This window comes from Triticum urartu, chromosome 1A, assembly GCF_056163025.1.
Source record: "Triticum urartu cultivar PI428250 chromosome 1A, HENAU_Tu73, whole genome shotgun sequence".
NCBI classification, from domain to species: Eukaryota; Viridiplantae; Streptophyta; class Magnoliopsida; order Poales; family Poaceae; genus Triticum; species Triticum urartu.
In genome coordinates this window covers 3,450,100-3,459,768 of record NC_141873.1, presented here as the reverse complement: position 1 = coordinate 3,459,768, position 9,669 = coordinate 3,450,100, and positions in this window count along the sequence as shown.

Here is a 9,669-nt window from a genome sequence, read left to right as displayed (position 1 = left end):
CGCGATTTGCACACGTTCAGCTCGGTGATGTCACATGAACTCTAGATCTAACTGAGGTCGAGGGAGAGTTCTGTCAGCACGACGGCATGGCGACGGTGATGATGAAGTTACCAGCGCAGGCCTTCGCCTACGCACTACGACGATATGACCAAGGCGGAAATCTGTGGAGGGGGGTACCGCACACAGCTAAACTATCGACCTGTGTCCTCTAGGGTGTCCCCTGCCCCCGTATATAAAGGAGGGACGGAGGAGGCGGTCGACCAGGGGAGGAGGCGCGCCAAGGGGGGGGCAATCCTACTCCAAGTAGGTTTGGCTCCCCCCTTTCCTATTCCAACAAGTAGAAGCGGGAAGGAGGAGGTGGAGAGAAGGAAGGAGAGGGGGGCACCGCCCCCTCCCCTTGTCCAATTCGGACTAGGGCAAGGGGGGTGCATGCCACCTCCTGGCCGGCCCTCTCTCTTCTCCACTAAGGCCCATGAGTCCCAATAGCTTCCCGGGGGGAGGTGTTCCGGTAACCCCCAATACTCTGGTTTTATCTGAAACATATCCAGAACACTTCCGGTGTCTGAATATAGTCGTCCAATATATTAATATTTATGATTCGACCATTTCGAGACTCCTCGTCATGTCCGTGATCACATCCCGGACTCCGAACAATCTTCGATACATCATATCACATAAACTCATAATACCGATCGTCATCGAACGTTAAGCGTGCGGACCCTACGGGTTTGAGAACTATGTAGACATGACCGAGACTCGCTTTCGGTCAATAACCAATAGCGGAACCTAGAAGCTCATAACGGTTCCTACATATTCTGCGAAGATCTTTATCGGTCAAACCACATAGCAACATACGTTGTTCACTTTGTCATCGGTATGTTACTTGCCCGAGATTCGATCGTCAGTATCATCATACCTAGTTCAATCTCGTTGCCAGCAAGTCTCTTTACTCGTTCCGTAATACTTCACCCCACAATTAAATCATTAGCCACAATGCTTGCAATGCTTATAGTGATGAGTATTACCGAGAGGGACCAGAGATACCTCTCTGAAATACGGAGTGACAAATCCTAATATCGATCTATGCCAACCCAACAAACACCTTCAGAGACACCTGTAGAGCACCTTTATAATCACCCATTTACGTTGTGACATTTCGTAGCACACAAAGTGTTCCTCCGGTATTTGGGAGTAAAATAATCTCATAGTCTGAGGAACTTGTATAAGTCAAGAAGAAAGCAGTAGCAATGAAACTGACACGATCGTAATGCTAAGCTAACGGATGGGTCATGTCCATCACATCATTCTCCTAATGATGTGATCTCGTTCAGCAAATGACGACATATGTCTATGGTTAGGAAACATAACCATCTTAGATTAACAAGCTAGTCAAGTAGAGGCATACTAGGGACTATATGTTTTATCTATGTATTCACACATGTATTAAGTTTCCGGTTAATACAATTCTAGCATGAATAAAAAACATTTATCATGAATTAAGGAAATAAATAATAACTTTATTATTGCCTCTAGGGTATATTTCCTTCAGTCTCCCACTTGCACTAGAGTCAGTAATCTAGATTACACAGTAATGATTCTAACACCCATGGAGCTTTGGTGTTGATCATGTTTTGCTCATGGAAGAGGATTAGTCAACGGGTCTGCAACATTCAGATCCGTGTGTATCTGAAGGAAATATGCCCTAGAGGCAATAATAAAGTTATTATTTATTTCCTCATATCATGATAAATGTTTATTATTCATGCTAGAATTGTATTAACCGGAAACATGATACATGTGTGAATACATAGACAAACATAACGTCACTAGTATGCCTCTACTTGACTAGCTCATTAATCAAAGATGGTTATGTTTCCTAACCATAGACATGTGTTGTCATTTGATTAAAGGGATCACATCATTAGGAGAATGATGTGATTGACATGACCCATTCCGTTAGCCTAGCACTTGATCGTTTAGTATGTTGCTATTGCTTTCTTCATGACTTATACATGTTCCTGTAACTATGAGATTATGCAACTCCCGTTTACCGGAGGAACACTTTGTGTGCTACCAAACGTCACAACGTAACTGGGTGATTATAATGGAGCTCTATTGGTGTCTCCGAAGGTACATGTTGGGTTGGCGTATTTTGAGATTAGGTTTTGTCACTCGGATTGTCGGAGAGGTATCTCTGGGCCCTCTCGGTAATGCACATCACTATAAGCCTTGCAAGCAATGTAGCTAATGAGTTAGTTACGGAATGATGCATTACGTAACGAGTAAAGAGACTTGTCGGTAACGAGATTGAACTAGGTATTGGATATCGATGATCGAATCTCGGACAAGTAACATACCGATGATCAAAGGGAACAACGTATGTTGTTATGCGGTTTGACCGATAAAGATCTCCATAGAATATGTAGGAGCCAATATGAGCATCCATGTTCCGCTATTGGTTATTGACCGAGAATAGTTCTATGTCATGTATACATATTTCTCGAACCTATAGGGTCCACACGCTTAACGTTACGATGACAGTTTTATTATGAGTTTATAAGTTTTGATGTACCGAAGGTTGTTCGGAGTCCCAGAAGTGATCACGGACATGATGAGGAGTCTCGAAATGGTCGAGACATAAAGATTGATATATTGGAAGCCTATATTTGGATATCAGAATAGTTCCGGGTGAAATCGGGATTTTACCTGTTCACCGGGGGGTTACCGGAACCCTCCCGGGGGTTATTGGGCCTTCATGGGCCCTAAGGGAAAAGAGGAGAGGAGGCAAGAAGTGGGCTGCGCCCCCTCCCCTCCCTAGTCCGAATAGGACAAGGAGAGGGGGGCGGCGCTCCCCCTTTCCTTCTCCTCTTCCTCCTCCTTCCCCCTTTCTCCTTCTCCAACTAGGAAAGAAGGGAGTCCTACTCCCGGTGGGAGGAGGACTCCCCCTTGGCGCGCCTTCCTTGGCCGGCCGCCCCCTCCCCCTAGGCTCCTTTATATACGGGGGCAGGGGGCACCTCTAGACACACAAGTTGATCTTTGTGATCGTTCCTTAGCCATGTGCGGTGCCCCCCTCCACAATATTCCACCTCGGTCATATCGTTGCGGTGCTTAGGCGAAGCCCTGCGTTGGTAGAACATCATTATCGTCACCATGCCGTCGTGCTGACGGTACTCATCCCCGAAACCCTGCTGGATCGGAGTCCGGGGATCGTCATCGAGCTGAACATGTGCTGAACTCAGAGGTGCCGTACGTTCGGTGCTTGGATCGGTCGGATCGTGAAGACGTACGACTACATCAACCGCGTTGTCATAACGCTTCCGCTTATGGTCTACGAGGGTACGTGGACAACACTCTCCCCTCTCGTTGCTATGCATCACCATGATCTTGCATGTGCGTAGGAAATTTTTTGAAATTACTACGTTCCCCAACAGTGGTATCAGAGCCAGGTTTTATGCGTTGATGTTATATGCACGAGTAGAACACAAGTGAGTTGTGGGCGATACAAGTCATACTGCTTACCAGTATGTCATACTTTGGTTCAGCGGTATTGTTGGATGAAGCGTCCCGGACCGACATTACGCGTACGCTTACGCGAGACTGGTTTTACCGCCGTGCTTTGCACACAGGTGACTAGCGGGTGTCTGTTTCTCCAACTTCAGTTGAGCCGAGTATGGCGACACCCGGTCCTTGCGAAGGTTAAAATAGCACTAACTTGACGAACTATCGTTGTGGTTTTGATGCGTAGGTAAGAACGGTTCTTGCTCAGCCCGTAGCAGCCACGTAAAATTTGCAACAACAAAGTAGAGGACGTCTAACTTGTTTTTGCAGGACATGTTGTGATGTGATATGGCCAAGACGTGATGCTATATTTTATTGTATGAGATGATCATGTTTTGTAACCAAAGTTATCGGCAACTGGCAGGAGCCATATGGTTGTCGCTTTATTGTATGAAATGCAAACACCCTGTAATTGCTTTACTTTATCACTAAGCGGTAGCGATAGTCGTAGAAGCAACAGATGGCGTAACGACAACGATGATACGATGGAGATCAAGGTGCCGCGCCGGTGATGATGGTGATCACGACGGTGCTTCGGAGATGGAGATCACAAGTACAAGATGATGATGGCCATATCATATCACTTATATTGATTGCACGTGATGTTTATCCTTTATGCATCTTATCTTGCTTTGATTGACGGTGGCATTTTAAGATGATCTCTCCCTAAAAATTATCAAGAAGTGTTCTCCCTGAGTATGCACCGTTGCAAAAGTTCTTCGTGCTGAGACACCACGTGATGATCGGGTGTGATAGGCTCTACGTTCAAATACAACGGGTGCAAAATAGTTGCACACGCAGAATACTCAGGTTAAACTTGACGAGCCTAGCATATAACGGATATGGCCTCGGAACACGGAGACCGAAAGGTCGAACGTGAATCATATAGTAGATATGATCAACATAGTGATGTCACCATTGAAACTGCTCCATCTCACGTGATGATCGGACATGGTTTAGTTGATTTGGATCACGTGATCACTTAGATGACTAGAGAGATGTCTGTCTAAGTGGGAGTTCTTAAGTAATATGATTAATTGACCTTAAATTTATCATGAACTTAGTACCTGATAGTATATTGCATGTCTATGTTTGTTGTAGATAGATGGCTCGTGCTATTGTTCCGTTGAATTTTAATGCGTTCCTTGAGAAAGAAAAGTTGAAAGATGATGGTAGCAATTACACGGACTGGGTCCGTAACCTGAGGATTATCCTCATTGCTGCACAGAAGAATTACGTCCTGGAAGCACCGCTGGGTGCCAGGCCTGCTGCTGATGCAACTCACGATGTTAAGAACGTCTGGCAGAGCAAAGCTAATGACTACTCGATAGTTTAGTGTGCCATGCTTTACGGCTTAGAACCGGGTCTTCAACGACGTTTTGAACGTCATGGAGCATATGAGATGTTCCAGGAGTTGAAGTTAATATTTCAAGCAAATGCCCGGATTGAGGGATATGAAGTCTCCAATAAGTTCTATAGCTGCAAGATGGACGAGAATAGTTCTGTCAGTGAACACATACTCAAAATGTCTGGGTATAATAATCACTTGATTCAACAGGGAGTTAATCTTCCTGATGATAGTGTCATTGACAGAACTCTTCAATCACTGCCACCAAGCTACAAGAGCTTCATGATGAACTATAATATTCAAGGGATGGACAAGACTATTCCCGAGCTCTTCGCAATGCTAAAAGCCGTGGAGGTAGAAATCAAGAAGGAGCATCAAGTGTTGATGGTCAACAAGACCACCAGTTTCAAGAAAAAGGGCAAAGGGAAGAAGAAGGGGAACTTCAAGAAGAACAGTAAACAAGTTGCTCCTCAAGAGAAGAAACCCAAGTCTGGACCTAAGCCTGAGACTGAGTGCTTCTACTGCAAGCAGACTGGACACTGGAAGCGGAACTGCCCCAAGTATTTGGCGGATAAGAAGGATGGCAAAGTGAACAAAGGTATATGTGATATACATGTTATTGATGTGTACCTTACTAATACTCGTAGTAGTACCTGGGTATTTGATACTGGTTCTGTTTCTAATATTTGCAACTCGAAATAGGGACTACGGATTAAGCGAAGATTGGCTAAGGACGAGGTGATGATGCGCGTGGGAAATGGTTCCAAAGTCGATGTGATCGCCGTCGGCACGCTACCTCTACATCTACCATCGGGATTAGTTTTAGACCTAAATAATTGTTATTTGGTGCCAGCGTTGAGCATGAACATTATATCTGGATCTTGTTTGGTGCGAGACGGTTATTCATTTAAATCAGAGAATAATGGTTGTTCTATTTATATGAGTAATATCTTTTATGGTCATGCACCCTTGAAGAGTGGTCTATTTTTATTGAATCTCGATAGTAGTGATACACATATTCATAGTGTTGAAACCAAAAGATGCAGAGTTGATAATGATAGTGCAACTTATTTGTGGCACTGCCGTTTAGGTCATATCGGTATAAAGCGCATGAAGAAACTCCATACTGATGGACCTTTGGAATAACTTGATTATGAATCACTTGGTACTTGCGAACCGTGCCTCATGGGCAAGATGACTAAAACGCCGTTCTCCGAAACTATGGAGCGAGCAACTGATTTGTTCGAAATCATACATACTGATGTTTGTGGTCTAATGATTATTGAGGCTCGCGGCGGGTATCGTTATTTTCTCACCTTCACAGATGATTTGAGCAGATATGGGTATATCTACTTAATGAAACACAAGTCTGAAACATTTGAAAAGTTCAAAGAATTTCAGAGTGAAGTGGAAAATCATCGTAACAAGAAAATAAAATTTCTACGATATGATCGTGGAGGAGAATATTTGAGTTACGAGTTTGGTTTACATTTGAAACAATGCGGAATAGTTTCGCAACTCACGCCACCCGGAACACCACAACGAAATGGTGTGTCCGAACGTCGTAATCGTACTTTACTAGATATGGTGCGATCTATGATGTCTCTTACTGATTTACCGATATCGTTTTGGGGTTATGCTTTAGAGACGGCCGCATTCACGTTAAATAGGGCACCATCAAAATCCGTTGAGACGACGCCTCATGAACTGTGGTTTGGCAAGAAACCAAAGTTGTCGTTTCTTAAAGTTTGGGGTTGCGATGCTTATGTGAAGAAACTTCAGCTAGATAAGCTCGAACCCAAATCGGAGAAATGTGTCTTCATAGGATACCCAAAAGAGACTGTTGGGTACACCTTCTATCACAGATCTGAGGGCAAGATTTTCGTTGCTAAATTCGGATCCTTTCTAGAGAAGGAGTTTTTCTCGAAAGAAGTGAGTGGGAGGAAATTAGAACTTGATGAGGTAACTGTACCTACTCCCTTATTGGAAGGTAGTCCATCACAAGAACCGGTTCCTGTGACAACTACACCAGTTAGTGAGGAAGCTATTGATATTGATCATGAAACTTCAGATCAAGTTTTTACTGAACCTCGTAGGTCTACCAGAGTAAGATCCGCACCAGAGTGGTACGGTAATCCTATTATGGAAGTCATGTTACTTGACCATGGCGAACCTAAGAACTATGAGGAAGCGATGATGAGCCCAGATTCCGCAAAATGGCTAGAAGCCATGAAATCTGAGATAGGATCCATGTATGAGAACAAAGTATGGACTTTGGTTGACTTGCCCGATGATCGGCAAGCCATCGAGAATAAATGGATCTTTAAGAAGAAGAAGACTGACGTTGATGGTAATGTAACTTTCTATAAAGCTCGACTTGTTGCGAAAGGTTTTCGACAAGGTCAAGGGGTTGACTACGATGAGACTTTCTCACCCGTAGCGATGCTTAAGCCTGTCCGAATCATGTTAGCAATTGCTGCATTTTATGATTATGAAATTTGGCAAATGGATGTCAAAACTGCATTCTTGAATGGATTTCTGGAAGAAGAGTTGTATATGATGCAACCAGAAGGTTTTGTCGATCCAAAAGGTGCTAACAAAGTGTGCAACCTCCAACGATCCATTTATGGACTGGTGCAAGCATCTCGTAGTTGGAATAAACGCTTTGATAGTGTGATCAAAGCATATGGTTTTATACAGACTTTTGGAGAAGCCTGTATTTACAAGAAAGTGAGTGGGAGCTCTGTAGCATTTCTGATATTATATGTAGATGACATATTATTAATTGGAAATGATATGGAATTTTTGGATAGCATAAAGGGATACTTGAATAAAAGTTTTTCAATGAAATACCTCGATGAAGCTGCTTACATATTGGGCATAAAGATCTATAGAGATAGATCAAGACGCTTGATTGGACTTTCACAAAGCACATACCTTGATAAAGTTTTGAAAAAGTTCAAAATGGATCAGGCAAAGAAAGGGTTCTTGCCTGTATTACAAGGTGTGAAATTGAGTCAGACTCAATGCCCGACCACAGCAGAAGATAGAGAGAAAATGAAAGATGTTCCCTATGCTTCAGCCATAGGCTCTATCAGACCTGACGTATGCCTAGCAATAAGCTTGGCAGGAAGGTACCAAAGTAATCCAGCAGTGGATCACTGGACAGCGGTCAAGAACATCCTGAAATACCTGAAAAGGACTAAGGATATGTTTCTCATATATGGAGGTGACAAAGAGCTAGTCATAAATGGTTACGTTGATGCAAGCTTTGACACTGATCCGGACGATTCTAAATCGCAAACCGGATACGTGTTTTTATTAAACGGTGGAGCTATAAGTTGGTGCAGTTCTAAACAAAGCATCATGGCGGGATCTACATGTGAAGCAGAGTACATAGCTGCTTCGGAAGCAGCAAATGAAGGAGTCTGGATGAAGGAGTTCATTTCCGATCTAGGTGTCATACCTAGTGCATCGGGACCAATGAAGATCTTCTGTGACAATACTGGTGCAATTGCCTTGGCAAAGGAATCCAAATTTCACAAGAGGACCAAGGACATCAAGAGACGCTTCAATTCCATCCGGGACCAAGTCCAGGTGGGATACATAGAGATTTGCAAGATACATACGGATCTGAATGTTGCAGACACGTTAACTAAGCCTCTTCCATGAGCAAAACATGATCAGCACCAAGACTCCATGGGTGTTAGAATCATTACTGTGTAATCTAGATTATTGACTCTAGTGCAAGTGGGAGACTGAAGGAAATATGCCCTAGAGGCAATAATAAAGTTATTATTTATTTCCTCATATCATGATAAATGTTTATTATTCATGCTAGAATTGTATTAATCGGAAACATGATACATGTGTGAATACATAGACAAGCATAACGTCACTAGTATGCCTCTACTTGACTAGCTCATTAATCAAAGATGGTTATGTTTCCTAACCATAGACACGTGTTGTCATTTGATTAAAGGGATCACATCATTAGGAGAATGATGTGATTGACATGACCCATTCCGTTAGCCTAGCACTTGATCGTTTAGTATGTTGCTATTGCTTTCTTCATGACCTATACATGTTCCTGTAACTATGAGATCATGCAACTCCCGTTTACCGGAGGAACACTTTGTGTGCTAGCAAACGTCACAAAGTAACTGGGTGATTATAAAGGAGCTCTATAGGTGTCTCCGAAGGTACATGTTGGGTTGGCGTATTTCGAGATTAGGTTTTGTCACTCCGATTGTCGGAGAGATATCTCTAGGCCCTCTCAGTAATGCACATCACTATAACCCTTGCAAGCAATGTAGCTAATGAGTTAGTTACGGAATGATGCATTACGTAACGAGTAAAGAGACTTGCCGGTAATGAGATTGAACTAGGTATTGGATACCGACGATCGAATCTCGGACAAGTAACATACCGATGACAAAGGGAACAACGTATGTTGTTATGCGGTTTGACCGATAAAGATCTTCGTAGAATATGTAGGAGCCAATATGAGCATCCAGGTTCCGCTATTGGTTATTGACCGAGAATAGTTCTAGGTCATGTCTACATAGTTCTCGAAGCCGTAGGGTCCGCACGCTTAACGTTATGATGACAGTTTTATTATGAGTTTATAAGTTTTGATGTACCGAAGGTTGTTCGGAGTCCCGAATGTGATCACGGACATGACGAGGAGTCTTGAAATGGTCGGGACATAAAGATTGATATATTGGAAGCCGATATTTGGATATCGGAATAGTTCCGGGTGA